General features: G+C 36.9%; 1 pseudogene; it reads left to right on the top strand.

Annotated features, from left to right (window-relative positions):
- The first annotated feature begins 5,610 nt into the window (after positions 1 to 5,610).
- Positions 5,611 to 6,208, top strand: LOC132435608 (high mobility group protein B1 pseudogene; annotated as a pseudogene).
- The last annotated feature ends 5,863 nt before the right edge of the window (positions 6,209 to 12,071 follow it).

Below are 12,071 nucleotides of genomic sequence, written 5' to 3'. Positions count from 1 at the left end.
GTCTGTTGCCGCCCCTCTTGAATTTCTGCTGGCTTGTGACTGGCTTTGATCAAGAGATTGCAGTTTCTGCTCTTGCCCCCTTGCAATGCTGCCACCATCCTGTGAAGAAGCTTGACCTAGTCTCCTTGCTATGAGAGAGTATGTAGAGAGAAAGGCCTACCTTTCGGCCAGCACCAAACTCCAGCCAGGTGAATGAAGCCGTCTAAGACCATCCAGCCCCAGTCGAGCTGCCAGATGACTGCAATCACAAGAGTGACCCCAGGTCAGGCCAGCTAAAACACCATGCAGCTAAATTCAGACCAAATTGATAACCCACAGAAGTGTGAGCAAATAAAATGGCTGTTTTACACCACTAAATTTTAGGGAATTCCCTGGCAGTCCAGTGGTTAGGACTGCACTTTCACTTGTTGAGGGAGTGGGTTCAATCCCTGGCTGGGGAACTAAGATCCCACGAGCTGCATGGTGTGGCCAAAAGGAAAAAAAAAAAAAGCCACTAAATTATAGGTAGTTTGTAGGGCATAATAGATAACTGATATATTATATTTGCATTCTAATTTTGGAATTATTATTTTGATACAATTTTTTATGTATTTGACCAAGTTGCAAGACAATTTAAAATGGTTATATGCAATTCTATTGTATTCCTTTACCACAGTTTACTTAAACTTTTCCCAGTAATTGGACATTTGGTTTGTACTTTCCATTTTTGTGGATAATACTGTTCTAAACATGTTTTTACAAGTGCTCTCTAATTTTTTTCCCTGTTATTTTCTTAGGAAATTTTTTTTACCAAAAGTGGAATTGGTGGGTGAAATGATGTCAAGTATTAATTCTCATTACATACTGCCTGACTGCTTTCCAAAAGATTGTTATCAATTTACAGTGCAGCCAGCAATATATCTGTCTCTCCATACCCAGTTATCAAACTTTCTAAAAATTAAGCAATTTTTGTTTATTTTTAATTTTTTGGCTGTGTTGCGTGGCTTGTGGAATCTTAGTTCCCCAACCAGGGATTGAACCTGGGCCATGGCAGTGAAAGCGCTGAGTCCTAATCAGTGGACTGCCAGGGAATTCCCAGCAATTTTTAAATGAAGATGTAACATATATACAGCAAAGTATGCAAATCTTAACTATATGTCTTGATTAATATTTACAGAGAGAGAGAGAGAGAGAGAGAGGGAGGGAGGTAGATAGACAGAGATAGAATCCATGTAGTCCCCCCCAGATGAAGAATTGGAATGTTTCTGGCTCCCCAGCTATTTCTCTTGTGCTCCTTTCCAGTCAATACCACTGCCAGAAGTAACCACTATTCTGGTTTCCATCACTCTTTCCATCTACTTTTGCACTTTATATAAACAGAACCATGCAGATTGTATTCTCCTATGTCTGCCTTCTTTTGCTCATTATTATGTCTGTGAAATTCATCCATGTTCTTGTTGTGTACGGCAGTGGCTCATTCTTTTTTACTGGTAATATTATCCCTTGAGGATGCCACAATTTCCTTATCCATTCTTCCTTTGGTGGACATTTCAGTAATTTCAGTTTGGTGCTATTAAATAAAGTTTTTTAAACTTTTTTTCACTTATTTTAATAGTTCAATAGTTGTGTGTTGATACTTTAGAAGTGTTTCAATACTAATTTCTTCAATTACTATTGGAGTATAACAGAGGAGGGACTAGAGATGAGTCTGAATGAGTGAGCAGGGGCTAGATTATGAAGGACCTTGTAGGACATGCTGAGGAACTTGAACTTTGTGGCATGGACCGAGGGAAGTCACTGAGGGATTTGAAGCAAGAGAGGGAACTTATCAAACTTGCATTTTAGAAAAATGACTTTGGCAGTAGGGAGGAGAACGGATGGTTTGAGGAAAACCCTGAAGGTAGATTTCTAGGCAGAAGACTATGGCAATGGCACAGGTGAGAAATGAGCTGGGCCTGAACTAACACAGGAGCAACAAAACTTAGTGTGTGTTGATATTTGAGGGATGAGGAATTAGGAAGATCTAACGGCTGGGTAACTAGGGTGGCAGTAGATGCATTGACTAAGACAAGGAATGCAGATGGGAAGCAGGAGGAGATAGAACCATAGGAAAGATAATGAGTTTATTTTGTATTTGTTGAATTTGAGATATTTGTGGAATGTCCAGGTGGAGAGGACTATTTGTCAATTGGACGCGTAGGTCTAGAAGTCTGGAAGTGGTCCTGGTAGAGGCGGAGATTTGGGAGATCACCAGCACAGAGGTAGAAGAAGAGATAAGGTAGATAAGGTTAGTTAGAATAGTCATTGAGGTGGAGGGGGTGGGCAATGAGAAGCCAAAGAAGAAGCCTGAAGAAGAGAGGACCAAGGTAAATGGGAAAGCTGTGGCTCTTACAGTCCAGGGGTTAAAAATTTCAGAAAGAGAGTGTCTCAGAGAGGTAGGTGAGATAAGGACTGCATAATAACCTCTGGATTTGGAAACTAGATCATTGGTGAGCTTGCCACAGCCGTTTCAAAGGAATGATAGGAGTGGGTGCCAGATTGCTGCAAGTTGAGAAAATGGATGGCAGTAATTAGACTTTCCTCTTGAAAAATTCAGTTGCAGGTAAAAAGAAAGATGACATTATCAAGGCCAAGGGCAGTTTTCTTTTTTAATTGCCAGAGGTCTGAGCATGTTCATAGGCTATCAAGAGCAAGAGATTGAACAAGCATGAGAGGGAGGCAGTAACTGATGCAGTAGGATCCTGGAGTTGGGACTGGGAGATGGAGATTATAGGTAGACATAGACGGATTGGATAGGAAGAGAGCCATCTCATCCTTTGAGACTGAAGGAAGGGCACTAAGACTCTCTCCCCCAAAACAGTCAATCATCAATCTGAGAGGACACCATCTTGCTTGGTTGTGTGCTTTGCCCCAGAGGCTTTCAGCAACATAGGTGTAGGTGGAATGTTGGATTCTCTTACGGTTGATCACTCTGATAATATCTAGTTTTTCAATATTTTAAGTAATGGCAAAAGTAGTTTTAATTAGTTCCTTTTTTCTTAAAAAAATATATTACTAATACATTTGAATGCCTGATCTCATTTCCCTCCCCTTTTTCTTTGAGGTAACCACTGTCCTGAAGTGGCAATATGTCATTCCCAAACAGCTAATGTATTTTCATTAAGTATGTCGTATCCATAACTAAAATACAACATTGTTTTGTATGTTTTAAGGCTTTTAATAAATTGTTATCATACTGCAAGTTGCTTCTTTTACTCATTATTAGATGTTTTAGATCTATCCATCTTGATCCATATGAATGAAATTAGCTCTGATTATTTAGCTGCTGTATGATTTTTCTTTGTATAAAATGCTACTATTTATGAATTCTCTAGTTTTGTTTCAAGTGTTTCATTATTACAAAAAATGAACATGTGCAAGATTTTCTTTATGATGATTGCCACACGAAAAGTGTGTGCATCCTATGTTTCGCTAGGTAATGTTTTACTAATGTCAATTAGATCAAGTCACTTAACAGTATTGTTGAACTCTTGTGTCTTTACTGACTTTTTGCCTGCTTGTTCTATCAACTACTGAAAGATATTAAACTCTTCAAACATGATTGTGGATTTGTCTATGTCTTCATTTAGTTCTGCAGTTTTTGCTTAGTGTATTTTGAAACTTTTTTATTAGGTGAGTACATATTATAATGTTCATGTCTTATTGATGAATTGATCCTTTTATCATGAAAATGTCCCTTTTAATTTTCTATTCATACTCTTTGTTTTGTGTCTATTTTGTCTGATACTAACATTGCCATTTCAGATTTATTATGATTAATGTTTGCATGGTGTATTTTATCCATCCTTTTACTTTCAACCTATGTGTGTATTTACATGTGAAGTACGTATGTTGTAAACAGCATTTAATTAGATCTTGATTTTTAAATCCAATCTGATAGCCTCTGCCTTTTAATTGGAATACTTAATCTATTTATATTTTAAATAATTTATATAAGTTTTAGAGACAGACTGTTGGGGTTCAAATCTCAGCTAGTCCACTTAAAGTCTGTATGACCTTGATGATGTTACCTAACCGTTTTTCCCTTTTTCTTTTTCCCTTCCTTCCTTCCCTCCCTCCCCTTTTTCTTCCTTCCTTTCTTTCTTCCTTCCTTCCTTCCTTCCTTTCTCTTTCTTTCTTTCTTTCTTTCTTTTCTTTCTTTCTTTCTTTCTTTCTTTCTTTCTTTCTTTCTTTCTTTCTTTCTTTCTTTCTTTCTTTCTTTCTTTCTTTCTTTCTCTTTTTTCCTTCTTTCTCTCTCTCTCTCTCTTTCTCTTTCTCTCTTTCTTGTTTCTTCATCTGTAAAACAGGATGATAGGATGAATAGTGGTACCTACCTGTTGGATTTTTATTGGAATACTATACATCATTAATACATGTAAAGTGCTCAGAGCCGTGTCTAGTACACAGTAACAATAAATGTTAGCTAAAATTTGGATTTGACATTTTGTTTGTAGGGATTTAAAGTTTTGTTTTAATATCTAAAATAGCTCTAAAAGACACCTCACAAAAATAATCAATTCCAAGTGATTTATATTTCAATCTCATCCAACAATTATGGAAAAATCTATGTTGACATTTGGCTAGTCAATTTTCATCTTCCCTAATGACAATCAATTGTTCCTGCAAGCTAATCGGAATATGCTACATTTACATTTTAAATAAATGTGTTCAAAACCCACTAGAGTGCTTTAGAAACTTTTAAATAGGTTAGAAAATCCTGTTGAAAAGTTTTTACCTTTTTTAAATTAACTATAGAGATAGAGTTATAAAAAAATAATTGATAGACTTTTAGAACAGTTTTAGGTTTAGAGAAACATATATCTTCTTTATCCAACCCCCTCCTCCCCAGTTTTATTACTAACATCTTGCATTAGTGTGATGCATTTGTTAACAATTGATACATGAATATTGATACATTATTATTAACTAAGGCCATAGTTTGCATTAGGGTTCATTCTTTGTGTTGTATGATTCTATGTGTTTTGAAAAATGTATAATGAAATGTATCCATTACAGTATCATACAGAGTAGTTTCACCGTCCTGACGATTCTCTGTGCTCCTCCTGTTCGTCCTTCCCTCTTTTCCCGAGAATCCTGATTTTTTACTGTCTCTATTCTTCCTTTTCTAGAATGTTGTATAGTTGGGATCATACAGTATGCAGGCTTTTCAGACTGGCTTCTTCCACTTAGAAATATGCATTTAAGGTTACTCCATGTCTTTTCATGGCTTCATAGCTCATTACTTTTTATGATGAAAAATACTCTATTGTATAAATATACCACAGTTTGTTTATATATATACCTACTGAAGGACATCTGGGTTACTTCCAAGTGTTTGCAGGTATGAATAAGCTTGCTATAAACACGTGCACAAGTTTTGATGTGAATTTGTTTTTAACTCATTAGGTAAATATCAAGGAGTGCAACTGCTGGATTGTATGGTAAGAGTATGTTTTGTTTTGTAAGAAACTGCTGAACTGTCTTCCAGAGTGGCTATACAGTCATTGAGCTCCATAGAGACAGCGCCTGGGCAAGTGAGAGCCGGACAGGAACTGGGCAACTCTGTGCCTCACTGAGGAGAAATACTTAAACATGGGCAAAGGAGATCCTAAGAAGCCGAGAGGCCAAATGTCATCATATGCATTCTTTGGAAAACTTGCTAGGAGGAGCACAAGAAGAAGCACTCAGATGTTTTAGTTAACTTCTCAGAGTTTTCTAACAAGTGCTCAGAGAGGTGGAAGACCATGTCTGCTAAAGAGAAAGGAAAATTCAATGACATGGTAAAGGCAGACAAGGCCTGTTATGAAAGAAAAATGAAAACTTCTATCCCTCCTAAAGGGAAACACAAAAGAAGTTCAAGGATCCCAATGCACCTAAGAGGTCTCCTTCAGCCTTTTTCTTGTTTTGTCCTGAGTATCGTCCAAAAATCAAAGGAGAACATCCTGGCCTATCCATTGGTGATGTTGCAAAAAAACTGGGAGAGATGTGGAGTAACACTGCTGCAGATGAAAAGCAGCTTTATGAGAAGTTTCCTAAGCTGAAGGAAGAGTACAGAAAGTATATTGCTGCATAAGGAGCTAAAGGGAAGCCTGATGCAGCAACAAAGGGAATTGTCAAGGCTGAAAAAAGAAAGAAAAAGAAGGAAGAAGAGGAAGATGAGGATGAAGAGGAAGAAGAAGATGATGAATAAGTTGGTTCTAGTGCAGTTTTTTTTTTTCTTGTCCATGAAGTATTTAACCCCCCTGTACAAAACTCACCCCTTTTAAAGAAAAAAATTGAAAGGTAAGGCTGTGTATGATTTGTTTTTGAACTGTACAGTGCCTTTTTTTGTACAGTTAACACACTACTGAATGTGTATTTAGATAGCTGTGTCCTGGTGGTACTTTCCACAGCCACTCACCTTGCCTGGTACGGTATGGGGGTTGTAAATTGGCAAGGAAATTTAGAGCAGGTTCTTGTTGGTGCACAGCACAAATTAGTTATATATGGGGATGGTAGTTTTTCACCTTCAGTTGTCTCTGATGCAGCTTATATGAAATAATTGTTCTGTTAATTGAATACCACTCGGTGATTGCAAAAGAAAGAAAAAAAGTTGCAGCTCTTTTGTTGACATTCTGAATGCTTCTAAGTAAATACATTTTTTTACTAGGAAAAAGCAAACAAAACCAAAGCAAAACAAAAACTCTACAAAGTGACTGTACCATTTTGTACTCCCACCCCCAATGCGTTCCTGTTGTTCTACAACTTCATCAGCATTTGGTGTTGTCAATGTTTTGATTTTAGCCAATCTAATCGGTGTGTAGTGGCATCTCATTGGTTTTAATTTGCAATTTCCTTATGACATATAATGGTGAGCATATTTTCATATGCTTATTTGATATCTGTATGTCTTTTTGGTGATGTGTCTGCTCGATCTTTTTTTAAATTTTTTATTATTTTTTTGGCTGTGTTGGGTCCCCACTGCTGCACACAGGCCCCCCCAGTTGCACCGAGCGGGGGCCACCCTTCGCCGCAGTGCACAGGCCTCTCACAGCAGTGGCCTCTCTTGTTGCAGAGCACGGGCTCCAGGCGTGCAGGCCCCAGCAGTTGCGGCACGTGGGCTTAGTAGTTGTGGTTCGCGGGCTCCAGAGCGCAGGCTCAGCAGCTGCAGCACGGGGGCCCAGCTGCTCCGCGGCCTGTGGGATCCTCCCAGACCAGGGCTCGAACCCGTGTCTCCCACGTTGGCAGGCGGATTCCCAACCACTGTGCCACCAGGGAAACCCTCTGCTCGATCTTTTGCCCATTTTACAATTGGGTTGTCTTCTTATTGTTGAGTTTTAAGAGTTCTTTGTATATTTTGGATACATGTCATTTATCAAGTATGTGTCTTGCAAATATTTTCCCCTAGTCTTTTTGACTTGTCTTTTCATTCACTTAGTGTCTTTCTCTGACCAGAAGTTTTTAATTTTTTTGAAGTTCAACTTCACAGTTTTTTCTTTCATGGATTGTGCTGATTTTTTCTTCTGTTATCTTCTAGAAGTTTTATAGTTTGCATTTTACCTTTAGACTTAGGATCCTTTTTGAGTTAATTTTTGTGAAAGACGTAAGGTATATGCCCAGATTCTTTTTTTTCCATGTGGATGTCCAGTTGTTCCAGCATTATTTGTTGAAAAGACTATCCTTTTTCCATTGAATTGTCTTTGCTCCTTTGTCAAAGATCAGTTGACTATATTGTGTGATTCTATTTCTGGGCTCTCTATTTCTTTACATTGACCTATTTATCTCTTCTTCTGCCAAATATCATACTGTCTTGATTACTGTAGCTTTACCATAAGTCTTAAAGTTTTGTAGTGTCAGTTTTCCAACTTTGTTCTTTTTTTTTTTGGCCACATGCAGCTTGCAGGATCTTAGTTCCCCAACCAGGGGTTGAACCCAGGCCTCTGCAGTGAAAGTGCCAAATCCTAACCACTGGACCACCAGGGAACTCCCTGTTCTTCTTTTCAATATTGTGTTGGCTATTCTGAGTCTTTTGTCTCTCTAAACATTAGAATCTGTCTGTCAACATCCATAAAATAACTTGGGATTTTGATTGTGATTGCATTGATCTCAAGTATGAAAAACTGACATCTTAATAATATTGATCTCCTTTCCACAATTCTTTTATAAGAGTTTTGTAGTTTTCTTTAAATAGCTCTGTTCATATTCTGTTAGATTTATACCTAAGTATGTCCTTCTGAGGGGAGAGGGTGCTAATGTAAATGGTGTATTTTTTTTTTTTTTGCGGTACGCGGGCCTCTCACTGTTGTGGCCTCTCCTGTTGCGGAGCACAGGCTCCGGACGCGCAGGCTCAGCGGCCATGGCTCACGGGCCCAGCGGCTCCGCGGCATGTGGGATCCTCCCGGACCGGGGCACGAACCCGTGTCCCCTGCATCGGCAGGCAGACTCTCAGTCACTGCGCCACCAGGGAAGCCCAATGGTGTAATTTTTAAATTTTAAAATTCCAATTGGTTATTGCTGGCACATACCAAAGCAATTGACTGTTTTTTGGAAGTGTAGCTGATTTACAATATTGTGTTAGTTTCAGGTGTACAGCAAAGTGATTCAGTTACATATATTTTTTCAGATTCTATTCCATCACAGGTTATTACAAGATATTGAATATAATTCCCTGTGTTATACAGTGAATCCTTATTGCTTATCTGTTTTATGTATAGTAGTTTGTATGTTAATTCCATACTCCTAATTTGTCCCTCCCTCCCTTCCTCTCCATTTTGGTAACCATAAGTTTGTTTTCTATGTCTCTGAGTCTGTTTCTGTTTTGCATATAGATTCATTTGTATCATTTTTTAGATTCAGCATATAAGTAATATCATATAGTATTTATCTTTCTTTGTCTGACTTACTTCACTAAATATAATATTCTCTAGGTCCATCTATGTTGCTGCAAATGGCAATATTTCATTCTTTTTATGGCTGAGTAATATTCCATTGTATATGTATATATATATATATACACACACACATATATATACACACACATATGTATATAAATATATATGTATGTACATGTGTGTATATATATAAATATATATATACACACATATATATACCACATCTTCTTTATCCATTCATCTGTTGATTGACATTTAGGGTGCTTCCATGTCTTGGCTATTGTAAATAGTGCTGCTATGAACATTGGGGTGCAAGTATCTTTTTGAATTACAGTTTTTGTTTTATGTTTTTCTGGAAATATACTCAGGAGTGGGATTGCTGGATCATACGGTAACTCTACTTTTGGTTTTTTAAGGAACTTCCATACTGTTTTCCATAGTGGCTGCACCAATTTACATTCCCACTAACAATGTAGGAGGGCTCCCTTTACTCCACACCCTCTCCAGCATTTATTATTTATACACTTTTTGATGAAAGCCATTCTGACCAGTGTGAGGTGATACCACATTGTGCTTTTGATTTTCATTTCTTAAATAATTAGCGATATTGAAAGCACATTTTCAAGTGCTTTTTGGCCATCTGTATGTTTTCTTTGGAGAAATGCCTATTTAGGTCTTCTGCCCATTTTTTAATTAAGTTGTTTGTTTTTGCAATATTGAGTTGTATGAGCTGTTTGTATATTTTGGATATTAACCCTTTGGATATTAACCCTTTGTCAGTCACATCGTTTGCAATCCCTATCTATAGGTGATTTTTTGTTTTGTTTTGTTAATGGTTTCCTTTGCTGTGCAAAGCAACTGACTTTTGTATGTTAACCTTATGTTTGGCAACTTTGCTATAATCTCTTATTAATTCCAGGGATTTTGGATTTTGTTGTTGTTGTTGCTACCGTGTCAATTCTTTGAGATTTTCTGCGTAGATAGTCATGTCATCTGCACGAACAAAGTTTTATTTCTTCCTTCTTGGCCTGTATGCTTTTTCTTTACTCTTCTTGCCTTATTACTTTAACAAGGACTTTTAGTACAATTTGAATAGGAGTGGTGAGAGGAGACATCGTTGCTTAGTTCCTGATCTTAGAGGGAAAGAGTCTAGCTTTCCACCAGTAAGTATGATGTTAGCTACAGGTTTATTATACATATTCTTCATCAAGCTTAGGAAGTTCCTCTCTATTCCTAGTTTGCTGAGTTTTTATTATAAATGGGTGTTGGATTTTGTTGAGTGTTCTTTCTGCATTTCATCATATGATGTTTCTTCTTTAGTGTGCTGATGTGGTAGATTATATTGACTGATTTTCAAATATTGAGCAAGCTCTGCAAACCTGGAGTAATAAATCCCACTTGGCCATAGTGTATACATTTTAAAAATACAGTGTTGGATTCTATTTGTTAACATTTTATTGAGAATTTTTGCACCATTATTCATGAGAGATATCACCGTGTAGTTTTTTTTTTTTCCTTCTTGTAATATATTTCTCTGGTTTGGGTAATTGGTTAGGGTAATGCTGGCCTCACAGAATGAGTTAGGAAGTATTCCCTCTATTTCTATTTTCTGGAAGAGATTATAGAGAATTGGTATAATTTCTTCCTTAGATATTTGGTAAAATTCACCAGGGAAACAATCTAGACCTGGTGCATTCTGTTTTGAAAGTTCATTAATTATTGATTGAATTTTTTAAATAGATTTAGGCCTACTCATATTGCCTATTCCTCCTTCTGTGAGTTTTGGTAGATTGTGTATTTCAAGAAATTGGTCCATTTCATTCAAGTTATCAGATTTGTGGGCACAGAGTTGTTCAAAACATGCTGAGTAAAAGAAGCCATTCACAAAAGGACATATGTCATATGATTACATTCATATGAAATAAAATTCATAAAGATAGAAAGCCTATTCATGGTTGCCAGGGTCTTGGGGAAGAGGAGTAAGGAGTGCTCAACTTCTCTTTTTGCTGAATGTTACTTCTCTCCCTCCTTACAGGTATTGCTCCCAAGCACACTCTCCAATATCTTCCGTACACAGATCTCTGTCTCAGAGCCTGTTTCCCAGAGAACCAAAGTGCAACATTATAAGTTTACACTATTGCTAGCAGAATATAAGAGCTCCTGGGTCTTACATCCTTGCCAGCATGTGGCATTATCAGACTTACTAACTTATGCAAACTCAAAGATGTGGAATGTTCTCACATTGTTTTATTTTGTGCTTCTCTGATTACTAGTAAGGGTGAACATCTCTTTAATCTTTTCTTGGCCACTCCAATTTTTCCTTCTGTGAATCAACTGGATAAATGTTTTTCTTTCTTTCCTTCTTACTTCCTTTAAGTTTTCTAAATCTTGTTGCATAAACTTTTTTTCCAAATACCTTTTTTATTACAAAGTATCATATGTTCTTTGCAGAAAATGTAAAACACACACATACACACAACAGAGAAAGAGATAAATAAAAGTTATATGTAACCCCAGCTCCCAATGATAACTAGTAAGTAATACAGTAGTCCCCCCTTATCCAAGGGGGATACATTCCAAGAACCCCAGTGGATGCCTGAAATCTCGGATAGTACCAAACCCTATGTATACTACATTCTTTCCTATCCATACATATGATAAAGTTTAACTTATAAATTGGGCAACCTCAGAGATTAACAACAATATTACTAATATAATAGAACAATACACTGTCATAAAAGTTATATGAATATGGTCTCTCTCTCTCTCGAAATATCTTATTGTATTGTAGGTATTTTCAAACTGTGGTTGATTGCTGGTCACTGAAAACTGGGGAAAGCAAAACAGAAATTAAGGGGAGACTACTGCATTTTGGCTTACATCATTTCCCTATATGTGTATTTATTGGTTGCAATATCTTCATCCTCATTTTGGGCATTCTTAATTTGTGTACTTTCTGTGCTCTAAAAAAATTAGTTGGGCTGATAGTTTACCTGTATTTTATTCTTCAAAGAGCTAATTTTAAGTTTTATTTATCTTTCATACTAAGTTATCATTTTCCAATACCATATTTCTACTTTTAAATTTATTACTATACCTTTCCTAGTTTCCTTTTCTATTTTTCTAAAATATAATTTGACTAATTGGGTTTCTCTTTTCTCTCTTTTTGTCAGTGTAAGCATC

This window comes from Delphinus delphis, chromosome 12 (assembly GCF_949987515.2).
Source record: "Delphinus delphis chromosome 12, mDelDel1.2, whole genome shotgun sequence".
Lineage (NCBI taxonomy): Eukaryota > Metazoa > Chordata > Mammalia > Artiodactyla > Delphinidae > Delphinus > Delphinus delphis.
This window is presented reverse-complemented; position numbering and strand designations above follow the sequence as displayed.